The sequence below is a fragment of the Canis aureus genome, chromosome 5 (assembly GCF_053574225.1).
Source record: "Canis aureus isolate CA01 chromosome 5, VMU_Caureus_v.1.0, whole genome shotgun sequence".
Classification (NCBI taxonomy): Eukaryota; Metazoa; Chordata; class Mammalia; order Carnivora; family Canidae; genus Canis; species Canis aureus.
Genome location: NC_135615.1, coordinates 77,653,240 through 77,679,794, shown reverse-complemented (window position 1 = coordinate 77,679,794; position 26,555 = coordinate 77,653,240). Strand labels below are relative to the sequence as shown.

At 44.7% G+C, this 26,555-nt stretch overlaps 1 long non-coding RNA gene across 1 annotated transcript in view; it reads right to left on the bottom strand.

Moving 5' to 3' along the window:
* Window positions 1-5,994: 5,994 nt before the first annotated feature.
* LOC144314742 (uncharacterized) overlaps window positions 5,995-26,555 on the bottom strand; it is a 28,168-nt gene continuing 7,607 nt past the window's right edge. The window contains exons 2-3 of the long non-coding RNA XR_013380592.1: window positions 12,285-12,466; window positions 5,995-11,151 (exon numbers count right to left, since the gene is read on the bottom strand). This is a non-coding gene — a long non-coding RNA (uncharacterized LOC144314742). The remainder of the gene's footprint in view (window positions 11,152-12,284; window positions 12,467-26,555) is intronic.

Genomic DNA, 26,555 nt, shown 5'->3' with positions numbered 1-26,555 from the left:
TTAGTCCATTGAATGGATATACCACATTTTGTTGACCCGTTCATGTAGGGTTATTCTTATTCACATTGGCCCAGCACTGGGGACTCAGGTGTCCTCACAGGGACAGAGGTCAGCGCAGAATGAGGAGAAGGGGTCATATCTGTCTGGGGAGGTGTGTGTAGCCCAAAGAGCTCAATCTCTGGCCCTATCTGTTCTTAAAGTGCCTGAAGGCATTCCAGAAATTCTCTGGATTCCAAGCTTGGAGAATTATTGCTGCCTAGAATCTGGGCTTTCCATCACCTTTGCCTCAAACACCAGGTTGCTGTGAGCACCAGCAAGGATTTCCTGGGGGAGGAGAGATAGCTGACACAATGCCAAACCAGGCACATGGTAAGTGCTCGGCAAATACTTGGATGGATAAAGGGATTAACAGAGATATATGAATGGGTGGATGGATGGATGGGTGGATGGATGGATGGGTGGATGGATGCACAGATGGATGGATGGATGGATGAATTGGTGGATGGATTGGCAAATGCAGCTGGCTCTACATCTTGCTAACACCTATCTTATGCAGAGGAGAGAGATAAACTTTCTACCTGGAGAGCTATCCTAGCCCAAGGCATTCTTGAGCCACAGGACCTATCATTTATGTGCTAACTCCTATTCAGGAGTAGGAAGGATTCAATCTAAAATCTTTGGAATTTCAAATTAAAATGATTTAGGGATGCCTGGGCGGCTCAATCAGTTGAGTATCTATCTGACTCATGATCTTGTCTCAGGTGTTGATCTCAGGGTTGTAGGTTCAGGCTCCGTGCTGGGCTCCATGGTGGGTGTGGAGCCTACTTAAAAAAAATCTGACTGTGCTTGGTACATAGTAGGTGCTTTGTACATCGTGAGTTAATGAATGACTTAAACAATGGAACAAACCCATTTCCCACCCATTTTACGAATTAGGAAAGTGACACTCATTTATAAATGAGGACAGTGGCACTTAAAGTCACCTGGAGACTAAGGACAGAGTGCAGTGTGGAATCCAGACCAATTGGAGGTCCATCACCTTGTCCCCCAGAACAGGCAGGTTTCTGGCTCCTGATCTCAGTGGGGACGTGTAAAACAGACAAGTCATTTCCAGACCTTGGATTTTTTGTTCTCCTACCTGCAACCAGGAGATCACTGAGCTGACCACATGTCTGATATTTGTGAGAGAGTAGAGGGTGAATGTGCACATGTACGCATCCTCAAGAACAGAAAGGCAAATATATCTTGTCAGCAGCCTCCACCTTTCCATTGTCCAGCTGTGGCATGTCAGGTGTATAGGACACTTGAGATAAGCTGGCTTTGACACACCGCAGATGCCTTCTTACCTCCCAGGGAGGTTGTGACAGCTGCATGTGACAGGTACAATGACATTCAACATCTGGGTAGCAGCTCATGTGAGCTAATGACTGCCTGGCACGTGGTAAGTGCTCAATGAATGGTGGCTGCTTTCATTAAATAATCACAATCCCCCTGGCCCACACATTCATATCAGGCTTATGCTTCTCAGTGCCACTGGACGGGGAATTGGAAGGTCTGGTTTTAATCCCAACTCCACCACGCACTCCCTGTAGGACCATGGGTGTCTAACCTTCCTGGGCCCCGGTCTTCTCACTCACAGACTGCAGACAACCATATCCTCCTCACAGGGCTGATGGAGAGACAACAAGAGAGATGGGCTAGGAGGGTACTTTGCAGGCTACAGGCTAATAAGCAAGGGGAGCAGACTACCATGGGCCAGATCTGGCCCACCACTTGTTTTTGTAAATAAAGTTTTATTGCAACACAGTCATGATCATTCGATCATTCACCTGTAGATTGGTTGCAGCTTCTTTTACACAATAACCACAGAGTTGAATAGTTGCAACAGAGACTGTAAGACCTGCAAGGTCTTAAGTATTTACTATCCATTCATTGACAAGAAAAGTCGGCTGACTCTTGCTATTGAGCAATTATTCCCAGGTCTTAGCAGCACCTCCTCTCTTCCCCAGGAGCTTGTTGCGAGTATCACTCCCAGGCTCACCCCAAGGTTCTAATTCAGTAGATCTCCTTTTTGACAAGTGTTCCTCATGATTCTGATAAAGGGAGGTCCCTAACCCAGATCCTGAAACACACTAGGGTAGACAGGCCTGGGGTCAAATCCCTGCTCCCTCACTTCCTATCTGTGTGACTGACTGTGGGCAAGGTACCTCGTCACTCCAAGTCTTGGCGTCCTCATTTACAACACGAGGACAGCAATGCCTGTCCCTTCGGGCTGCTGGGGAGATCAAGAGAGAATCTATAAAGTGCTCAGGAGGGCTTGGGAGCTCAGTACTTGACAGCTCTCTTTCCTTCCTGCATCCCTGGACACGCGTTCTCCCCGAAGCCCTGGACAGGCCTCGTCTCCCAGTTCTCTCCGAACCCTCCCAGCTGCCCCCCTCAGCCCCAGGGCAGCAGGCAGGTCCTGCTTCCCTAGCACGTGGTTAGAGGCAGCATCAGGGGGCCGGTCTGTCAGAACCTGGGGTCCTTGGCCTGTTCCTGACACCGAAACTGCCACCAGCTCCATGCTGACACACTTAATCTCATATTTGCTTTCTGTGGCCATGATTTGTCCAGGGGCTGACGTCAGATGAAGATAATCGACTCCCCACTGGAGCTTTCAAAGAGCAAGGTCAACACCTCCCCGTCCCTGTCCACTGTCTCATCCCCTCTCCCTGTCTGAGTTTTCTAAAATGACCACGTTCTGGGCGGCAAGTGACTTAGCCAAATGTGCTGGGGTGAGACCAGGAGAATAGGCACATTCCGGTTCCAACCCGTCACTGACCTCGGGGCTACCTTGGGCAGGTCTGGACCTCTGCCTGGGTCTCCGCTGCCTCATCTCTGCCCTCAGAGCTCTGGCTCGCCGGCACCATGATTCCGTGGCTCTGGGACTCCAGGAGCTCCCCAGCTTGGAAGAGTCTAGAGTTCACCTTGCTGTCACTTCCCACCTTCACCCCTCCACCCTTCTCAAGCAAGGGAAAAGTAGGGAGGCAGAGAACAGAAATCGTGAAAAGCTAAGCCATACTTCCATTTATCTACAGCCGTGCAAACAGCACCATCTTTCTCCCATGAAGATAGAAAATAAAAGCCAAGATAAACTATAAGCCTCTCAATCGGACCATCTCCCGGAGGTGTGTTTCTCTATCGCCACAAAGACCGTGTGCAAGCTTGGTCCCCTTGCAGGGGAAGCTACTCTGCGTCCCAGGGAGGACGAAGAGTCATGCCCAACTCCAGAGGAAGAGAAAATGACTATGTGAGTTCGGAGTCCCCTCCCCTGTTGAGATGTGCTTCTATATCAAGGACATTGGTTTGTGGCAAGGATGCTAGGAGGGCGCCCACACCTCCCAAGGACCACATAAAGGGCATCCATCTGAAACCTCGGCCTGGGAGACTTTAGTGAGTCGTACCATATTCCCTCCCACCTGGCCACGAGGCGGTGTGGGGTTGTGTCGTGGTTGGAGGGAAGTCTGTGGCACTAGACTAAGGCTACCCCGTGGCTGGGTGACCCTGGGCAAGCCAGGTTGCCTCTGTGGGCCCGGGTTCTCCCAACTGTGAAATGCACACGATAGCAATTTGTACCTCCTGGGGCCATTGTGGGAATTTAGAGTGGCCTAAGGAGAGTGCCTCGGCCAGCTCTAAGTTCATAGCAGGCCCTTACAAAAGGCTGTTTCGCCTCCCCTGCAGTGGTTATGGAATGATTCTCTGAGGGTAACACTGCAACAAGAAATACTTACTTTGGCATAGACAACACGCAAATCCTTGCAAGCACTCACACATGATCTGCCTTGATAACATTTCTCATGACAAGCCCCTAGACATCACTGTCCCCGTTTTACAGGAGCTGAAACAGGCTCGGAGAGGTGAAGCAATTTGCCCAAAGCTCACCAGGCACGAGTCAGTGGCAGGGCTTCACCCCCTGGCCAGCGCTCTTGCACATCCTTCCAGAGGGTCATGTCCTGCTGGCCCCATATGGCCTCCCAGGGGACAGGCCCCAGGCCTCCCAAATTTTGTCCCAGCTCAAGTGGACCATTGGTCAGGGCCAGTGGAGGGAAGCTCACCCAGAACTGTGGGGACACAGCACCCTCCAGTGGCTGCTTGCTGCAGTGAGGGACACCGAACTTCCCGGGGAAGGCCCAATTTCCCAAGTGCGGCAACACAAAAGAGAGGCACAGATCAGGTGCATGTTCCAGCTCCTACCCTCCCTCACCAGTCCACTAACTGCCGGGATGACTGGCTCCCTGACACCCCAAATAATCCCTCTGTCCAGGGCTCTTCTCTTAGAATCACATCATTTTAATCTGGGAAGAAACTGCAGCACTTCCTAAGCACACGCTCTCTTTGCACAGAAGAGGTTATTGAACCAGGGTGGGGACAGCATGTCCAAGGTCACACAGGGAGTCAGGCAGCATAGAGACCAGAGCCCAGATCGCCTGCCTCCCCCTTCAGCTCCAGCAGGAAGCTCAGGGAGGCTGGATCCAATAATGCTGCTGCATCTGCCCCAACCCTCCCGCATCCTCCTCTCTGCTTCCTCCTCCGAGTTCCCCGCTGCCCTCTCCCCCTCACTGGCTGCCAGACGCACCAGGTAGAGGGGGACAGGCTAAGGAGTAAGAGTGACACTAAAAACCGTTGATTGCTGTGTGACCTTGCACAGGTTACATAACCTCTCTGTGCCCCCCATTTCCTCCTCTTTGAAATGAGAAAAATAACAGTACCAGGATTGCTGCGAGGACCAAATGAGCAGCAAAGTAAAAGAGATCCATAGTAACCAGCCCCCAAGCATGGTAACCCTTGCTACAGTGATTATTATTTATTTGGTGTCTTTAATTCCCTGGCTCACAAGCTCTCCTGAGCACAGCATCTCTCACTCTGTTTCCTCTCACCAAAACCCAAAGAGGCAAATGAATCCCCAGCACCTGTAGCCCATGTCTGTCCTGCTAGAGGAGGTGGCCTGGTCAGGGACTGGAGGGCCGGCCCACGGACACAGCCCCCTTGGGGTTCAGCAAAGCCACTCTGGCCAGCGTGAGGTTGGCCAAGTTTGAGTCTTGGGGAAGGGCTGGAACCCTAGAGAGTTTCTCTGGAGCCAAGAGGACAGGTTGGAAGAAGCTGTCAATATTTTCCTAGGCTTCTGGAAGGCTTCCGAGGGCCCAGCTCTCACAATCCAATACCATCAGGCTCAGGCTTCGTGCTGGATGCCTTGAAAATGCCTCCTTGGTTTTTCCTTTGCCACCAGGTTTGGAGCAGCCGCTCTGAGCTGTGTCATCCCAGGAAAAGATCGGACGTCTCTGAGCCTTAGTTCCCTTGTCTGTGAAGTGGGGGTGATGATGGGACTGTACAGAGCTGACCCTTGGCTTCGGAATAAAGTGCACAGTGCAGTACCTCGAATGTGGCACCTTGAGCTGCTTCCCCATCAGCAACTCCAAATACATTCACCCTCCTTTCCCCCAGGTTCCGTTCTTCCTCCTGGATTCCCTGGCAGATGGCAGCATCCGCCCAGCCGTTGGGTTCCCCCTCCCCTGCTAGGCCTACGAGGCCAACCTGCTGTCCTGCTGTCCTGTCGTCCTGTCGCACCCAGCTCCTGCCCGCCCGCACCTCTGCTCCCTTCCCGGCCCTGCTCTCCTTCCAGGGCTGGGTTGCAGCAAGTTGCTCCTCCTCGCTGGTTTCCTCCTTCCACCTGCACATCACCCCCTCGACACTCACACACAGTCCCCCCAGCGGGGAGTCCAAACCGCTCAGCAGAACGGGACAGCCGAGGCCCCCCCAGCTCTGAGCCTCCCTCCCAGCCACCTCCCAGCACCTTCTACTCCCACCCCTGCGCTCTTGCTCTGGCCTGTCCAGAGAGCTCAGGTCCCCTGACAGCACCTTGCTACCTCGTACCTCCAGGCTTCTGCCCAGGGCCACCGACATCCAGAGCATCTCCCTTTTATTATTTTTTTTAAAGATTTTATTTATTTATTCATGAGAGACACACAGAGAGAGAGAGGCAGAGACACAGCAGAGGGAGGAGCAGGCTCCACGCAGGGAGCCCGACGTGGGATTCAATCCCGGGACTCCAGGATCATGCCCTGGGCCAAAGGCAGGCGCTAAACCGCTAAGCCACCCAGGGATCCCCGAGCATCTCCCTTTTAGACCACACCTGCGAGCCCACTGACTGGCCTGGCCTCCCCAGCCTTCCTTCATGGAGCTGAGCATCCCTCCCCCGGGTCCCCCTTGGACCTCCGTGATGTCCCTCCTCACCTGCATTTGGCACAATAACCAGTCAACCCTGGAAGTCATGAGAGAGCTCTGGTTGAGACCAACGCCCTGGGGTCATGTCACTAGCTTGGGCCTAAGTCCTGGGTCTTTGTGATAATTTTCTGACAGGACATGTGTAAAGCCCTAACACTGTGCCCGGGGCATAGTAGGTGCGCGATAAATGGAAATCATTCTTTTTATTACTATTCCCCCACAAGACTACAGGTTCCTGGAAGGCAAGACTCAGGTCTTCGTTATTTCTGCATCCGCAGCAACCGGCATGGGATCTGGCCCATCGGAGAAGTGTAACAGATGGACGAATGGACGTGGCTCAGAGGACAAAGGAAATGTAAGTTAGAGCTGCCATTGGTCTGGTAATTAGGCGGTGACAACAAACAGAGCACTTTACAAGGTGATGTCACCTAATCTTCACCCCACCATGGAGATAGAATCTATTTCTATCCCCATTTCCAGGGGGAGAAATGGGCTCAGGATGGTGAAGACACCTGCCAGTGTCCCAGACTGATGATGCCGGTGATGGAGCAGATATTCAGAGTCACCTCCCTCTGGCTACAAACCCCACGCAATGTCCGTTTTTCTGCGCTGCTTCCTTAAGGGGGGGCAGTTGGAATAACAGCCAGCATCTGGAGGAAATAATCAGCAGCATGTATTGAGAGTCTGCTAAAATTGTCAGGTGTTTCATACTTATTTAATCCTCACAGGAAGGGAGGCTGCTATCTCTCATCCCCATTCTACAGATGAGGAAACTGAGGCACAGGGAGTGGGTAACTTGCTGACAGATACAGGGCTCTTTGCTGTGGCATGAGCCATCCTGCCTCCCAGACGCTGGTGGTGCCTAATGCAGCGCAGGAGGGTGAAGCTGGTGGGGTGCATCCTGGATCTGAAAGAGAGAAACAGAAGCAAGGAGGCAGAGGTGTCTGCAGACGTTCAGGCCTCGGTAGCAGGGTGCCCAGGAAATGTCGCTGGTATTATAGTTACTAATAACATATCCTATTAGTATAGATATTATATAAGAATATACTATTAAATTACTGACATTGTTGAGGCACTTGACAATTTTCAGAGCACTTTTGCACACACAACTAATTCTTCTTCACCGAAGTCCTTTGAGATATGTGAGGCTGGGATTTTTATCATAAACTTACAGAGCAAATGAGCTTCCGAGGAGTTAATATGAATCCTCTCAAGGTCCTAAAGCTAGTACCCAGGTCTCCCTGGGTCCCAATCTAGGCTTTTCCGACTCCTGATCTGTGCTGTCTCTCAGGCACCTGCAGCCTCTCCAAGAACCTCGATGGTACAGTACAGGTGGTGTTCAGCAGGTTGATGTGAGGGTTGATGGGGAGAGAGAGAGACAGCAGAGATGGATGAGAGGAAGCGGGATGGTTAGGAACTGGGAAGGGAGGTTCTGCTGGGACAGGGAACAAGACAAGACAATCCAGGCCTCTCTGGGGTTCTCCCTGGGCCCCAGCCTCTGCTCAGAGCCACGTGCCACGCGGGCCACCCAGATGCTGGCAGGAGATGGCGCCCTTGGCTAGAGAACCGGCTGCAGTGAGCCTGCAGAGGAGGAGGAGGCTATGGGGGCTGCTGAGGAGGCGGCTGTGGTTTCCACCCTGCCTCTGCTGAGAAGGGGCATCTCTGCACATCAGCCTGGTTCAGAAGGGCCCTTTCCCACCTCCTCTACTAAAATCCTAGATCTGTACTCAAATCCACATACAACTGAGCCACACGGTTAATCAAGGGTTCACAGTTTTTACCAGGTAGGTGCATCTGAACATGGGGGGAATGCAGATTTTAACCACAGTCCAGGCCTCCAAGGTATGTCTCCGGCACATGCAAAGGAGGGGGTTAGGGAAAGATCTTTCTAAAGTTTATTGAGCCCTTCTGAATGGACAACCCTCCTCTGCATGTAAGGTTGTCAGATAAAATGCAGGACACCCAGTTAACTTTGAATTCCAGATCAATAAGGAATAATTTCTTAGCATAAGTATGTCCCAAATATCTCATGGGACATACACCTACACTAAGAAGTTATTCCTTGCTTATCTGGGATTCAAAGTTACCTGGGCATCCTGTATTTATTTCTACTTGCTCAATCTGGCAACCCTACCTGTATTATATCATCCTCACGGTCACCGAGGAAGAATTTGGAATTCATCTCCACTTTAACAGGCATCATAACCGAGGTTCCAAGGGGTGAAGGAACTCACCGGTGTTCACAGGTGAGCAGCGGGGGCTGTAAGTCCAGTCCAGGTCTGCCCTGCTCCTGAATCCACACCCTCACTGGCCTTCTCCCTAACCAGCACGAGGGGCTGAGAAAAGAGGCTGAATGCCTCTGTTCTCTCAGGGAAGGGCCGGTTAGAACTGGACTCCAAAGGCATGGACTATAAATATCCTCAACACGAGAGGCATAGAGGTCCCACTGCAAAACACGAACGAGCCTTCCAATCATCCAGCAGAGAGACAGCTCAGCTTTGGGGTTAAGAGGTGGGCTCTGGAAACAGGTTGTTGGATCTATCTGTTACTAGCTGTGAGACTTTGGGCACATTACATAACCTTTCTGTGCCTCAGTTTCCCCATTAAGCATAGGAGGAAAATACTACCCATGTTGCAAAGTTGTAAAGATTAAATGAGGTGATACACGCACGACACTCAGAACAGTGCCTGGCGTTTGTAAGAGCCCCAGATTATAAAAATTAGCTCCGTGTATACAGTCCAACCACTTTACTTCATGAAGGCAACACCGAAGCCCAGAGGGGACACTGCCTCACTCAAGGCCACACAGCGCATGAGTGACTGAGCAGAGTCTCAATCCCAGGTCTCCGAAGTGAAGTTTGTGATGTCGGCCTTAAAAGAAAAAGAGAAAGGAACCACTGTCCATGGCAGGCGGAAGCCCTGTTCCTGATCTTCTGGTCCTGACTCCTCCCATGCCAGTTGGTACAAAGGAATCCTACTGCTTCTGAGGTCATTTATAGAATTTAAATCTTCCAGTTCTTTTTTGCCAGTACAATGTCGTAAATTTATTTCTTCTCTCCGTCCACAAACATTCGCTGGGGGCCGGCCTCATGCCAGGCACCGTTTTAGGTGCACAGGATGAAAAAGCAGGTAGATACCAAGAGACAGCAGAGTGGTTAACGCCAGAAGTGGGGAGCCCAGGGCCCGTGGAAGCCAGATGAGGGATACCTGGCAAGGCAGAGGGGCAGGTGATAGTTGACCTGAGATCTTCAGGACAAAGATGGTTGGCCAGGTAAAGAAGAGGCCGCAAAGTTCTCCCAGACTGAAGGAATAGCGTGTGCCAAACCCTAGAGGCCCAACAGGAAAATATACCATTTACCAGAGGGCCCAGACAAGGAAACCAGGGCTACATCTGGGTGAACCAAATGCTCCCCACAATACCCCTGACCTGTACAGGGTAGCAAGCCCCCTCCAGCGGGATGGCTCCCTCATGGTCAAGAGGCAGCCAAGCCAAAGAGGCTCTCATGTTGCAAAGAAACCACTGCTCACTGAAACTGCCAAGCAGGACCCTAATCGATGGCACAAGGAGGGATTGTCTTGGGTTTGGCCTTTGTGCTACTGCGGATATGAATTCCTCTACTACTGGATAATAGAACCTAGAATGGACACCAGGTGTCATTGCACCCCGAGAGTCCCCAGCAGGAAGGCTGGGGTGCCGGCTGAAGGCAGATCTTCAGCAAATCTCCATCTGTTTCATCTTGATGCCCTCAATGCAAAGATGAATTCTAACTGCTACCAGGCCAGAGAGGCAGGCAGCCACACACTCTGAATTCAGGGTGGCTCCAGCCCTGGATTGGGGAGTTTCTTCCAACTGGCTTTGTGCTCACTTGGATCTTCCTCTGAAGGTCATTGCCACCAAGGTCATCGGCAGTGCTGCATCTCTGGGAGGCCAGAGGTATTTGCTGGTTATTGGATGATATTTCTTCCAGCGTCCTAAGGGAGCCTCAGTTGTGTGAACGCCAGGAAGTCTGAAATGCCTGCATTGCTGAAACTGTTGACATCATCAATGCCCAGCTGCTCCCTCCACTGCAGGTGCTTTCTCCCCTCTTCTACTGAGAATTATTCCCTACCCCCACCCCCACTCCCTAGAAGAAGATGGAGATGCATTTAAAGGGGGCATGAGTGTTTAGTCAGGATCTTCTAGAATCACTGGAGCCACCCCAACATCATTCTCACTGGCTCAGGGTCTCACTTCTGGCTCTAGGCAGGTGACAGCCACAACCAGCCAGTTGATGAAGCCAAAGCTATGGAGACACCTTTGCCTCCTACCTGTCTTTCAACCTCCCCGGGTCTTCGAGTCCTGGAGCTATTTCTCCTCCCAAGCCTCTCTATCCACTTTCTCCACTACCTCTCACTCCCACCCTGGTCAAAGCCACATCATCTCAAGCCTAGGCACCGTGTTAGCCAACCTAGTAGCCTGTCCAACAGCTTCCAATCATATCCTGTGTGCTCTCTTTGCAATTCTACAACTAGAATGATCATTCTAAAGTTAGAATATGATCTCCCTGCCTGAAACCCTCCCCTTCATTCATTCAGTTGGTGAATCATTCACTTCTTCAATAACAATGTTTGGCCCACCACATGCCAAACATTACTGATCATGCCATTAGGAACACATCAAAACAAAGCCCATGCCCTCATAGTATTTATCTTCTAGTGCACGTGCATCAAGAAATATATAACTCAGGGGCACCTGGGTGGGTCTGTTGGTTGAGCATTCAACTCTTGATTTTGGCTCAGGTCATGATCTCAGGGTTTTGGGATCGAGCCCTGTGTTGGGTTCCAAGCTTGGCACAGAGTCTGCTTATCCATCTCCCTCTGCTCCTCTCTCCATTCACTCTCTCCTTCTCTCTAAAATAAAAAATAATAATAAAAATAAATAAATAAATAAAATATTTTAAAAAATCATTAGAAAAAAAGAAATATACAACTCAATGTGTGATAGGAAATACAATAAAGTGGAGGAGATAGAGAATGATAGGATGGCCATTTTCTAAGAGTAGTAGGGGAAGGTTCTCTGAGGACCATTTGTGTAGACTCCTGAACAAAGTGGGGGCCTGGCCAGGTGAAGATGTGGAATCTCAGAGAACATGTGAAAACACTAGTTCTACAGTACATCAAACCTTGTTCTGAAATGCTAGAAATGGAGAGTCAGGTGTGGGTACAAAGACAGAGAGAAATCTAGAAGAGGATAGAGAAGCCAAAAACATGCCTGCACCTGTCTGGAGATTAGATTTATGACAAAGGGGTGGGTGGTGATCTTTTTGCTAAATGGCTTGGGGTAAATTGAATATGTAGAAAAATATTTATCTCCTATCACTCCCCCTGCCCCCCTAAAAAAAATCCAAGTGTGTTGTAGATCTTCGTGTGACAGACAAAACAATAAAACTTTCAGAAGATAGTATAGGAATATTTATTCTCATGACTTAATGGTAGGAAAAGATCAAATAGCACCCCTTCTGCTTGGGGGAAATTCCATCATCTCTCTGAGCCTTGGTTTCCTCTTCTTTAAGGTGGGGGCAACATTATGCCTCTGGTTATTGTGAAGCTTAAAAAAATACCAAATATTGGGGCACCTGGGTGGCTTAGTGGTTGAGCATCTGCCTTCAACTCAGGTTGTGATCCCAGGGTCCTGGGATAGAGTCCCATGTCGGGCTCCCCTCGGGGAGCCTGTTTCTCCCTCTGCCTATGTCTCTACCTCTCTCTGTGTCTCTCATGAATAAATGAATAAAATATCTAAAAAAAATAGCAAATACTGTGCTTCAGACAAAGCTTGAGGCAGAGCTAGAGAATATCACCTCCGTCCCTTCCTGTTACTCTTGCTCCACCTTTCTTAGCCACACCCTCTCTACAAAGCCTTCCCTAGGGAAGGAAGTCAGGTGGTGGGATTTCATTACCAGAACCTTCCAACCTCCATACACCTTCTTTTGTTTAAAAAAAAAAATGTTTCCAAATAAAATAAGGTAAAAATTGCACACATGTACCAGAGTCACTGGTCCAGGTCAGAGGTGGTCTGTAGCTGTCCAGATGGTTTCAAGGTGAGGTTTCCAGACCACCTTTTGGAAAGCACTGTCCTGGAGCAGGAGGGAGCATGGACACTCAGGTGGGGATGAAGTTGGACAGACCAGGAGAAATGAGACGCTGTAAGATGTGTTCTAAGCCAAACCTAGGTAAAAAGTGCAACAATTTCAGTGCAACATATCACAGTTAGTGAAAAACAATATCCCATAGGAGATAGTATAAAGTTTTCTGAGTACATAAAACTTAGCAAAAAAAAAAAAAGAGTAGGCTGGTCATCCTTGCAAAAAGCTAGGTATTTAGGAAAACGTGTATTGGCTGCACAACCTTGAGCAAATGACTTAACCACCCCGTTACTCTGTTTTCTCATCTGCTAACTGGACATTCTACTCTAACTACCTATTCATCGGGTTGTCGTAAGGACGAAGTGATTTTAATCGTATAAAGTGCTTTAGCATGGCTCCAGGTACATGTCAGCTATGATTGGGATCACCACCAGCACCTTTTTATAGAGAACATGGACCCCTTTGAGACTGATGAAAAACGTGCACATGTTGCACTCTCAATTCAGCACACAATTTTGGAGGTTCATAGATTCCCTGATACCCATTCCCAGTAGTGGGGGAGGGTCATGTAGAAGGAGCTCAGAACCCTCCAGCTCCAGATTCAACTAGAGAAGCTCCATGTTCGCCTGTTTCATGCACCTGCACATCATATTTCTAGATGTGATTTCATTTGAAGAAAGGCTATTTTTTTAAAGTATGAAAAATGCTGGGGCACTTGGGTGGCTCAGTCGGTTAAGGGTCTGCCTTTGGCTCAGGTCATGATTCCAGGGTCCTGGAATTGATCCCCTCATTGGGCTCCCTGCTCAGCAGGGAGCCTGCTTCTCCCTCTCCCTCTGCCTGCCACTCCCCCTGCTTGTGTTCTCTCTCTGTCAAATAAATAAATACGATCTTTAAAAAAAAATATGACAAATGCTCATCTTTCCCTTCTTGCTTTGAGGATGAGGCAACTGAAGGTTAGAGAGGGGAAGATAGATACACAGCCCATGGTCATACAGTAAATTAGAGACAGAGTCAGGACTAGAGTCCCAATCTCTCATCTCCCAGGTCCGCAATCCTGCCCTCAGAGAGAAATTTAAAAAGGAAATTGGCAGAGTCCTCCATGGGTAAAAATGGTCCCATTGGAGTGGGCACAGCTCAGTGGACGAGAACATATGTCTGGGAGACAGGCCTGGGTATAAATCTTGAATCAGCCACTCACTCACCTTGAGTAAGTTTCTTAACCTCTCTGACCATCAATTTCCTCGTCTCTACAATGATTTAAAAAAATACTAAGGTGTATCAAAAGCCCTTCCTCGGGAAGGGGCAGTGCTGAGTGTAAAATGGAAAAGGCGACTGTGTATAAACAGTTTGGCATCACTTTCAAACATGTCTTAAAACCTTCATGACCCCACATGTCTGTGTTCCTTCTGGATAAAAGCCTTGAGTGATAAGACAGTTGCTAAACAAATCTGTGATGTTGAAGGCAAAGGTGTGCTTGATGGGAAAAGAGCATCAGGAGCCCCTGGGGAACAGGTGGGGGGAGAGCGGGGAGGCTCTGCAGGGCCTCTGCACCTGTTCCACTAGTTGTGCCCTGGATGCTGCTCTCTGGAAGCCTCCATCTGGCTTTGACAAGATAATTCTGTTGTTTTATTTATTGCTCATAAACCGCATGCTTCTGGGAAAGAATTTTTGAAACACTCTAATAATATCAACGTCATAGGATTGTTGTGGATGTAACGAGATTCATTCTGGGCTTAGCACGGAGTAAACGTTTAATATGTGTACGCCAATTTTAGAAAGGTGAGGGCACTGTCATCCTGAAAGCAGAGACAAAAATTTTGAGGCATGGTCTTCGTCATTTGCCGCAGAAACCCCAGCACTGAGCCCAGGACCTGGTGCTTAGTAGGAGCTCAATAAACCTCAGGTGACTAAAGACAGAACTGAAAGTTAACCGCAAAAAGGAGAAATGCTTTTTAGGTTGATTATAAGAAATATATTGAACGGAACAGGAATATAATAGGAGTATAATGGAGAAATTTTTACAAAACTTCAGAGAATTCCTCATTCATGCAGTCAATGCACATTTAGTGTTTTCTCTGGTCCAGGCACTTTTCCTAATGTGGGGACGAGCAGTGAACAAAAGAGACAAGGTCTCTGTTCTCATGGAGCTCACCTTCAGGGTAGGGTTGGGGACAGATAATGAATGACATATAATATGATATAATAAGTGCCATGTAAAATAAAGCAGAGTAAAAAAAAAAAAAACTAGGGACTAAGGGAGATGCTGTTATATACAGTGAAAGCCTGTCAGAAAAAAATGACTTTTGAGCAGACATATGAGTGAAGCCAGGTGAATATCTGAGGGAAGAGACTGCCACACTCAGAAACAGTTGAAAAAAGAGCAATTGCATTTCATCCAGTACCTAGGCCTCATTTTCAATGGACTGAAACAAAATAAAGACTCTGTAGCGCCTTGCCTGAAAGTTGAACAGAAATATCCTCAGCATGAAAGGCAAACCTTTAGTTAATCTGTTTTTGTTGTTATTGAAATCTTAAGTACCTCCTTTATCGCAGATGGCTCAAAACCTGCAGGGAAAGAGATACTTTCGGAACACAATTCCAAATGAAAAACAAAAAAACCCCAGCAATGATAATGGCCTCACAAGAAATAACTTGAAATTGTGAGTGCGTTGCTTGATGAGATTAAACAGTTGGAGGCAAATGATGCAAGCCCCAAAGAGGAAAATATTCATATGAATCATTACAGAAATCCCATGTTTTAGCACATCAGACTCTGCAATTTTATGCTTGGGGAATAGTCATCCATTCATTCAAGAAACATTGTGGAGCACCCAATTATTTGTAAAGCTGGGTGTTTTGTGACTTAAAAGATGAATTGAGCCCAAATCTACACTTAAGGATCTTTCATCTTGCTCCACGTTGGCACGTAGTTATTATTTATTTTTAATTTATTCTTTTATTTTTCAATTTAAGTTTTTCTGTTCATATTCCACTTCTAGTCCATTCCCCCATCCCCACAGGCATGGTTCTCAGGCTCTGTGTCCATTTTATTTACATTTAATACCTGCATTTACGTTTTAAATGCATATATTTCTATTTATACCAAACAACATATGGTATTGTTTTGTGTGCATATTTCGTGTAGGTAAGTGATATATTGCCATATATGTCATTCTGTTTCTTTGAGATCTGTTCATGCTGATAAACATAGATCTAGGCCACTTCTTTTGACTGTTGAGTTGTATTCCATTATCTACATGTATTATGTTTCATTAGTAATTCCTTATTGAAGAACACTTAAGCTATTTCCAACTCTGTTATTATAAACTAATGCTGCAGTAAACATCCTTGAACATATCCCTTTGTGTTTAAGCAAGAATTTCTCTGGGGTTTATAAACGAGACAGGATTTGCAGTATAAACTGATGTGCACTTTGTTGTTATCACTAAATATTTCCAAATTGCAAAATGCACCAATTTTTCTTCCCCCTACCAGTGCATGAAAGTTGCATATTCCCCACATCTTTGGCAGTTCGATATTATCACATATTTCATCTTTGGATGCAAAGCAATATCTATTTCTCATTTTATCTTGCATTTCTGTGATTATTAATAAGGTTCAACATCTTTATCTGTTTGTTAGCCATTTAGGTTTCTGAGTTCCTCTTCCATGAATTGCTTGCTTTTCTTTCCATATTTTTATATAGAAATCTCCTTTTTTCCCCCTACTTTGCTGATTTCAGATACTAATGACCGTCATACGTATTGGAAATATATTCACCCATTTTGTTGTCAGTTAACTCTGTCTATGGTGTTTCTTTGTTTTTGTTTTATTGGATAGCTACTGGCTATCCCCAATAACTTCTCTTTTTTGTAGTTGTTGTTAATTAAAACAAACTGATTTTTAACTGGATACAAGGCTTTCTGACATAAAGACTATATTTCCCAGCATAATTTGCAGGGTGTGACAATGGAGCTAAGTTCCTGCCAATAGGACATAAGAAAAGGTATGATGGAAAATTTGCAGGAAATATTCTTAAGGAGAAACAGCTCCCTCATTTCCTCTTTTCTCCTCACTGGTTGGTGTATTGGAACATGAGTTTGGAGCCATGTGCTATCAATAGGGAAACCACAATAGAAGGGCTGGGTCCCCGATGCCAGCCATGAACCACTTATTTCCAGACTGCTTACTTCTCACAGAGCTAAACCTAAATCTAACTCATGTGAACAAAAATCTTTCATTTAAAATAGTCTAATCATCCCACCCTGACAATAAAAAAAAAATCATCAGACCAGGATTGTTTTGCAGGTAAATTCTACCAAACTTTCAGAGAACAGCTAGTTTTCCCATATTATTCAAGTTTTCCCAGAGAAGAGGGGAGGGAAAGTCACCTAACCAATTTATGAGTCTAGTTAAACCTTGATATTATAGCAGATAGGGACAGTATGAGGAAAGATAATTTTAGGCTGGTTTTATTTATAATTATAGATGTAAAATTCCTGATTCAAACAACCCCAAATGGGATTTAGTTTAGAAATGCAAGGATGATTTAGCATCTATCAAGGTGTTTCAGATTAAAGGAAAAAGTATAATATTTCAACAGATACAAGAAAAAGATCTGTTTATGATTAAAGTAGCCTTCTTAACCTGATAAAAAATCTCCAACAAAAACTTACAACACACATCATATTTAATGAAAAAATACAGACTGCTAGTTATTATAGAAATCAGACAAGTACACTTCCCAATACCATTACTGTCCAAAAGAGATGGACTGGTGGGGGAGGTAGGGAGGAGAGGTGTGGGAGAAGCAGGAGGGGCGAGGGAGGGGGAGTGGTATTGCTTATTAATCACGTTTCTCAAGAGTGCCTAGCACTTAATAAGTACTCAATAATTATTTATTGAATGAATGGGCGAGTGGATATTTTATACAAAGATTTTTCTTCTTGTGCCATTTTAGTCATTTCATATTTTTCCAAGCACTTCTACTTTTTGCTTAGGTTTTCCAGTTTTTTTGTATCTAGATTCTCATAACAATAGCAGACATGTTGACGGCCTCACCAGCAGTCATCTCCCAATACTTCCATTTTTCTCCAGTTGGTCACATATGTCAGGAGAGTGTAGCCCCCTGCAGCCTTGGAGAGCCATTTGGACAGTGACCCAGATCTGGCCAATGCCAAACACAGTGGTTCCCTGTTCCTTGTCAGCGATTAGCTTAGACGTGAGTATATGCTGCTATAAGGCGGAAGAGTACAGTTGGCCCTGGACCAACACAGGTCTGAACTGCATGGGTCCCTGGATATGAGGATTTTTTTGCAATACAGTACTGTAAATGTTTTTCCTCTTTCTTAGAATTTTCCTAATGAACATAAGGAAAAAACCTTTTTTTCCTAATAATATTTTCTTTTCTGTAGCTTACTTTATTGTGTAATACATATGACATACAAAATACGTGTTGATCGACTTTGTTATCCATAAGGCTTCCACTCAACGGTGTGTTATTAATAGTTATGTTTTGGAGGTAGTCAAAGTTATACACAGATAGATTTCTGGCTCAGTCGGTTGGGGCAGCTGACTCTTGATTTCAGCTCAGGTCATGATATCAGGGTCCTGGGATCAAGCCCTGCTCTGGGCTTCCCACTCAGTGGGGACTCTGCTTGAGTATTCTCTCTCTCTCTCCCTCTGACCCTCCTCCCCACATTCTTTCTCTATCTCTTTAAAATAAATAAATAAACAATAAATTAAAAAAATATTTTATTTATTTATTCATGACAAGAAAGAAAAAATTTATTTATTTATTCATGAGAGACACAGAGAGAGAAGCAGAGACACAGTCAGAGGGAGAAGCAGGCTGCCTGTAGGGAGCCCGATGTGGGACTTGATCCCAGGACCCCGGGCTCATGCCCTGAGCTGAAAGCAGACGCTCAACCACTGAGCCACCCAGGCACCCCTCTTTTTTTTTTTTAAAGTAACACAGGGGTACCTGGGTGGCTCAGTCGGTTAAGCATCTGACTCTTGATTTTGGCTCAGGTCATGATCTCAGAGTCATGAGATGGAGCCCCTGTCAGGCTCCACACCCTGCTGGGCTCCACACTCAGCAAGGAGTCTGCTTGAGATTTTCTCTCTCCCTCTTCCTTTTGCTCATCTCCCCCACCCTTTCATGCACCCACTGTCTTTCTCTAAAATAAATGAGTAAATATTTTTTTAAAAAGTCTACACAGATTTCTGACTGCATGGGGCTGGAATCCCTAAAGTCTGCATTATTCAAGGGTCCAACTGTATATGGTAGAGGATGAGGGGCTTGAGCAAAAGATTTTTCTTCTCTGACAAGATGAGAAGCCTGGACCCACTAAGCTATTTTGTGTCTAGGAGGAGAGCTCATCTGTGGCTGAGTCTGCTGCACTGAGGATGCAAAAGTACAAGGATGAAAGGAAACTTGACTTTGATGTCTCAATGAAGGTCTAATTCACCAGTTCCCAAATTATCCTACTTGTGCACTTCCTGTTCTCTAAGGTAATAAATTTCTTATTCTGAAAATCAGGTTAGATCAATTCTTTTTTTATTATTTGTAGCCAAAAGCATCCTGATACAGCAAAACTCTTTTACAGTTTTTATGTTTTATTTCAATAGCATTAAAATTAAATAAGAATTTCCATTTCTGCTATAGCTACACTTATGTATTCATTTTTATTATGCATTTTGTTTATTTGTTCGGTCTTTGCTAAGAGTTTGTCTATCTTAGTTTTAGGGTTTTTTTTTTCTTCAAAAAGCAACTTTTGATTTCGTTAACTGCCCTCCCTCCCCATTTCACTGATACTTGGCCTTCTATTATGTACTTTTCCCTTTCTTCTTTGGGGAAATTTACTCTGTTATTTGTTGTTGTTGTTGTTGTATTTAGCTTCTTTAAGATTTACTTCATTTTATTCACACTTCCTTTTTTTTCCTGAAAAATGCATTCAAAGTTATAATTTTCCCTACAAGAAATGCTTTAGCAACATCTCACTGATTTTTACACACCTTTGTCTTTAATAGTATTTCTTATTCTCCCTTATTATATTATCTTTATCCCATGCATTATGTAGAGGTATGATTTGAAATTATCAGACATATGGAGTTTTTTCAGCTCTCCTGTTTGTTACTGATTCTACTACTTATTGCATTGGATTTAGGCAGCTGACCAGGATGGTGCGGATTCTTAAGAATTTATTAAAAATTCCTTTGTAGCTTAACATGTAACCCATGTTCACCTGTTTCATGTGATTTTGAGAAGAATTTGTATTCTGGGTTTGAGGATGCATTCATTGTTCAAATGTTCTTTATCCTTGCTTTTTTTTTTTTCCTGCTTTATCAATTTCTGAGAGGGGTGTGTTAGTATCTCCAACCACCGCTATAAATTCAGCTATTTGGCCTTGTAAGTCTATCAATAGGTTAATATATTTGGGGGATCCCTGGGTGGCTCAGAGGTTTAGTGCCTGTCTTCAGCCCAGGGCGTGATCCTGGGGACCTGGGATCGAGTCCCACATCAGGCTCCCTGCATGGAGCCTGCTTCTCCCTCTGCCTGTGTCTCTGCCTCTCTCTCTCTCATGAATAAATAAATAAAATCTTTTTAAAAATAGTTTAATATATTTGTGAGCTATATTATTAGATGCTTCTATGTTATGTCTCCTCAGTACAAAGTTCTTTTTACTGATATATGTGATCTTTTTTGGTCTGTATGGATGCTTTGATGTCCTAGTTTCCTTCTGATTTGTATCTGCTTGGTATATATTTTTCATCTTCTTAGGGTTTTTTTTTTAAGATTTTATTCATTTATTCATCAGAGACACAGAGAGGGAGAGAGGCAGAGACACAGGCAGAGGGAGAAGCAGGTTCCATGCAGGGAGCCTGATGTGGGACTCGATCCCGGGACTCCAGGATCACACCCTGGGCCAAAGGCAGGCACCAAACCACTGAGCCACCCAGGGATCCCCCAAATATATTAAGCCTCCCCCTTCTTGAGTTTTTAAAAAGATTCTATTTATCTATTGATTTGAGAGAGAGACAGAGCGTGCACCCGAGAGTGCCAGCAGGGGTGGGGAGTGAGTGCCAGGAGCAGAGAGGAAGGGAGGGGGACAAGCAGATTCTGCACTGAGCAGAGCCTGTTGTGCAGCTTGATCCCAGGACCCCGAGATCAGGACCTGAGCCAAAGTCAAGAGTTGGATGCTTAATCGACTGAGCCACCCAGGCAACCCCTCATCTTCTTTTCATGAATTTGTTGAGTAAATAATATGTTTCTGTGATTCAAACTCAGAATAATATTAAAGACATATAGTGAAAAGTTCTGCTCTTACCCAGTTTCCATCCACCCGGTACCAGCTATCATTTATTTGCCTCTACACACTAGATTGGCTCTACTTTATGTTGCCTTGTGATACTGGAACCAGACCCTGTAAACATTTGTCCTTTGGCAGATGGCATAATGTTAGGCCTTATCAGCAGAGGGTGCAGAGGGAAACTGCAAGAGAAGGAAGCTTGTCTTCCAGTTCTGGGGCTCTGCTTTCTAGCTCCCATAGTGTGATGGCTTCCTTATCAGCCTGCACTTCTCTGTCATAGGTATGCAGGAAACCCAGTGGTACACAGACACCAGCATCCCGTGGGCTACAGCTACACCTTCTCCTATAGATGCAAATCTCAGCTTTGAGGGGTGAGGGCCTCTTCCAAGATTTTTTGTCCTAGAGTACACTCCCTCAGCCTTGGCATTGGCAGCTACTCCCCACACCTCTGCCCATGTGGTAGCCACTAGCCAAAGGTGGCTACTTGAATTTAAAAATAAAGCAAAATCAAATTAAAAATCCAGTTCTTCAGTCACAGTAGCTATATTTCAAGTGTTTAATAGCCACACGTGGCTAATGAATGGGCAGTGAAGACATAGAACATGTCCAGTGTTGCAGAACATTCTGTTGGACCCACTGATTCAGAGGTCTCGCTATTGCTCTTAGGAGTTAATCTCCTTTATCAGCTAATAATTCTTTACATTGTACTAGTTAATATTATGCTAGTTATATTACTAGCTAATAATTCCTTTTTTTTTCCCAAGCCCAGCCTAATGTGGGGCTTGAGCTAATGATCCTGAGATCAAGAGTTCAGCTGAGACCAAGCAACAGACACTTAAAGGACTGAGCCACCCAGGCGCCCCACTAGATAGTGATTCTTCACGTTAAAGTTTCTCCATTCAGATTTCCCTGGTTTCCTGTCTCCTCATTAACCCTAACTGGCACACGCTCCATTTGTCATATTATCTTTTCAATGTTATTTAAGCAAATATAAGCAAATGCAAATATATATATTCTTATATGCACACACACATACACACATACACTCATTTACACAAAAATAACAAACCATGCATACAGTGCAGTAGTCTGACAAACTACTGCCAGCAGGCCAAATCCAGCCCAATCTGGCCACACCTGTTTGATTATATATCGTCTGATTGCTTTCCGGCTACAATGGCAAGTCAGCAAGTGGAGCAGATGCAACAGAGATTGCATGGCCTGCAAAGCTGAAAATATTTAGTGTCTGGCCCTTTACTAAAAAAGGCTTGTTGATCCCTGTTCTATCTCCTGCTTTTTCAGTTTCACAATATATAATGGAGTCCTTTCCTTATAAGGGTTTTAGAGCTTCCTCACCTTTTTTTTTTTAAGCTGCATAATATTCCATTGAATAAATGCATCACAATATACTTAAGCAAGTTTTTTTTGGTTTAGATTCCATTTTGTTCCTATTTCATGAATTATTTCAGGAAATAACCTTGTACATGCATCATTTTGTATACATGCAGGTACATGTATAAAATAAATACCCAGAAGTGAAATAATTGGGTTAAAGGGAAAATGCATTTTTAAAAAAGATTGTATTCATTTATTCATGAGAGACACACACAGAGAGAGGCAGAGACACAGGCAGAGGGAGATGCAGGCTCCATGCTGGGAGCCTGATGCAGGACTTGATCCCCGGACCCCAGGATCACGCCCTAAACCGAAGGCAGACACTTAACAGCTGAGCAACCCAGGGATCCCAGGGAAATGTAGTTTTAAATTGTGATAAATATTGTTAATCTACATAGGAACTGTACTACTTTATATTCCAACCTGCAGTGTATGACAGTGTCTGTTTACCATCACACTGTCAAATTCCAGAATTTTTCCTAATTTTATATGTTAAAAAAAGATATTTCAGGGTGGTTTTAATTTGCAGTGCTCATAGTATGAATGGGTTGAGCATCTTTTTGTGTATTTATAGGCCATGTGTGTGGTAGGTCTTTTATGTCTTTGCCCATTTTTCTAAGATTTTTGGGAGAGTTTTGTTCTTGCTCTTATAAATTTCTAGAAGCTCTTCATGTATTAGGAAAATTGATCCTTTTAATATGAGTTGCAAATATATTTTCCCAGGATGTCATTTGTATTTAGACTTTGTTCATTTTTTAAAAAGATTTTTATTTATTCATGAGAGACACAGAGAGAGAGAAAGAGGCAGAGACACAGGCAGAGGGAGAAGCAGGCTCCATGCAGGGAGCCCCATGTGGGACTGGATCCCGGGTCTCCAGGATCACACCCTTGGCTGAAGGTGGCCCTAAACTGCTGAGCCACCCGGGATGCCCCTTCATTTTTTTTTTCATGTGATTAAATTGGTCAGTCTCTCTTATTTGGTTTTTGGACTTTGAGTCAATTTGAAAGAATTTCATCACCTCAAAGTTGTAAAGGAGTTTGCCCACTTTTCATTAGTACTTTAACATGTATAATTTTTTAACTTTAAATCTTTGATCTATTTTTAGTTACCCCAGCATAAGATGTGAAATACAGATAAAACATCTTTTTTCAAATGATTACCCAATTATCCCCAAACCACTAATTATAAAATGTACCTTTTCTCTCTTACACTTTTAGCATATATTAAATTTCCGTGTGTAATTTTGATCTATTCCTGGACTTTTTATTTTGTTCCATTGGTTTGCCTATTTGTGTGCTGATTGCCCATTATTCTGGTTGCTGAGGCTTTAGAATATAGTTTAACATCTAGTAGAGCTGGTTCTCCATATTCTTTGTTGTCTATTTTTCCATTTAAACTTTGTAATCAGTGCAGCCCGGGTGGCTCAGCGGTTTAGCGCTGCCTTCAGCCCAGGGTGTGATTCTAGGGTTCCGGGATCAAGTCAAGTCCCACATCGGGCTCCCTGCATGGAACCTGCTTCTCCCTCTGCCCGTGTGTCTCTGCCTCTCTCTATCTCTCATGAATAAATAAATAAAATCTTTTAAAAAAATAAACTTTGTAATCAGCTTCTTTGTTATTTAAGAAATGGTAATTTTTTTTTTTTTTTTTTAGAGAGAGGTTAGAAAGAGGCCGAATCTTAAGCAGGCTCCATGCCCATCATGGAGCCTAATGTGGGGCTCAATCTCATGACCCTGAGGTCATGACCTGAGCCGAAATCAAGAGTTGGACACTTAACTAACTGCGCCATCCAGGCACCGAGGTATGTCTTTCTGTTCAGGTTTTCTGTTGTATCCTTCACTGATATTTTAAGTTTATACATTGGTATTTTTTCTTTTGCTGCTATTAAATACAGTCTTTTCTTCTATTACCTCTTCTAACTGAGTTCTGTGCAAAGTTTACATATTGATGCATCAATCATGGTTCTCCAGAAAAAAGAAACCAATAGCTTAGAGATTGAGACTGAGACAGAAATATATGAGAGGAGATGTATTTTAGAAATTGGCTCTCACAATTACAGAGGCTGAGATATGCACTAATATGCCATCTGCAAGCTGAAGAACCAGGAAAGCTGGTGGTATAATTCAGTCCAAGGCCAGAGGCCTGAAAACTGGAGGAGCTTATGGTGAGACCCAACAGTCCAGGAAGAGACCTTTGTCTTCTAGTTGGTTTCTGTATATTTGTTTAAATCATCACCACCTTACTTTATCACCTTCCCCTTCCTTTCTCTTCCTCCATCCCCTCTAGCTTTTTCTCCCTTTTCTCTCATTCCTTTTTTTTTTTTTTAAGATTTTATTTATTTATTTGAGAGTGAAAGAGAGAGAGAGTGTGTGTCTGTGCAAGCAGGGGCAGAGGGAGAGAGAGAATCTCAGGCTGACTCCATGTTGAGCATGGAGCCAGATGATGTGCAGGGTTGGATCTCACAACCCTGAGATCATGATCTGACCAAAGCCCAGAGTCGGCCGCTCACCCAACTGAACCACCCAAGTGCCCCTCTCATTCTTTTTCTGATAATTGGTTATTCAGGAAATTCTTTAGGGTTTTCCAGGCATAAAATCATATTATCTCTCTTTTCACTTATCTGCTTGTGTAGAGTAATACATCCAAAATAATGTAAAAAAAAAAAAATAGTGGTGACAGTGACCATCCTTGTGTTGTCTCTAAGTTTTAGAGAAGAATGCATCAGGGTTTCCCCATTAAGCAGATGCACTGTGCTAATAGTTTTCCTCTTAAAAGGAAAAATCGATAAATTAGATTTCATGAAAATTCAAAGCTTCTGTCCTTTGAATGACACCATGAAAAATATGAAAAGGCAAGCCAAGATTGAAATATTCATAATACATAGACCTGATAGAGGACTTGTATCCTTATATCCAAAATATATAAAGAATTTTTATACCTCAGTAATAAGAAAAATAACATGCAAAAGGAAATGACAATGAAAACCAAAAGTGGATACCCACTTCACACCCATTACAGTGACTACAGTTAAAATAACTGACAATACCAAATGTTGACAAGGAGGCGGATTAACTAGACCTCTCAGAATTGAAGTTGGGAATATAAATGTTACAACCCCTTTGGAGAACTCTTTGGTTGTTTCTTATCAAGGTAAATAAACAAGCTACTACATAATCTAGCCATTCCATTTCTAGGTGTGTACCCAGGAGAGATGAAAACACATGCCTACACAAAGACTTGCACACAAATATTCACAGCAGCATCATTCATAATACCCTAAAACTGGAAACACCCAAGTTAACGGGGTGAATGAATACATAAATGGTGGTCTATCTATAGCAAAGGGCCCTGCAATTAGAAGGAATAAAGTATTGATAAACTTAACAACGTGGATAAAGCTCAGCTAAGTTATGTGGAGTGAAAGAATCCAGGAACAAAATACTGCATACCATATAATTTCAGTATATTAAATTCCAGAACAGACAAAAGTCATCTATACCGAAAGCAAGTAGATTTGTTGCTGGAAGGGCTGCAGAAGGGCAGTTAAATAGGGAACGGGCACAAGCGAACAGTGCACTTTTTCAAGTGATGCAAGCGTCTCAAGACTCTGGTTTCTAGTCTAGCACAAAAGAACCTTGGAAATAGCTACTCTGTTCTAACAGTAAGAATCTGAATAAACTGAAAAATCCACCCTTCTTAGATCCATCAGAGAAGTGAGGTCACAGAGCAAACTGCTGCCCCCCACCATGGAGAGACAGACAAACAAAGAGAATCACAACTCACTTGAGCAGAAACCTTAATGGAAACCAGCGTAGGGACAGAGAAACCTGAACTGTAGTTGATAAAATGTTGGAGGGTCAGTATAGACAAGTCTGAGAGTTAAAAACTCCGGGGGGGGGGCGGGGTGTCTGGGTGGCTCAGTGATTGAGCGTCTGCCTTTGGCTCAGGGTGTGACCCCAGGGTCCTGGGATCGAGTCCCACAGTGGGTTTCCCACAGGGAGCCTGCTTCTCCCTGTGGAGTCACTCTGTGTGTCACACACATCCCTGTGTGTCACTCAGGAATAAAAAAAAAAAAAAAAAAAAAACTAAAACAAAGCAAGCAAAACCCCCCCAAAAAAACTCCATAGGGACCAGTCATGGGGGAGGGTAGTCTTGTTGGTTTTTGTTAGTTTTACCTTCTAGAGCTCCACTAATGAATACCAGAGAGAAATCCCTGGTGCTTTTGCCAGGGGGAACGGAAAGGAACAATTTTGAAATACACCAGAGCATTCTGTTCTTAAGACTAAGGTCTGCCCTCATTAGGGAACCATTTAACCAGAGTCTAATCTGTTGAGGTTTCATCTGAGAGCCTAACTGACCTGGTGGAAGGAAAATACCCAGCTCCAACCCACTCTAGTTATCCTGTACCACTTAAGGGGGCAAAGAAATTCCAGAGTTTATATGGAAAGGCAACAGACTCAGATTAGC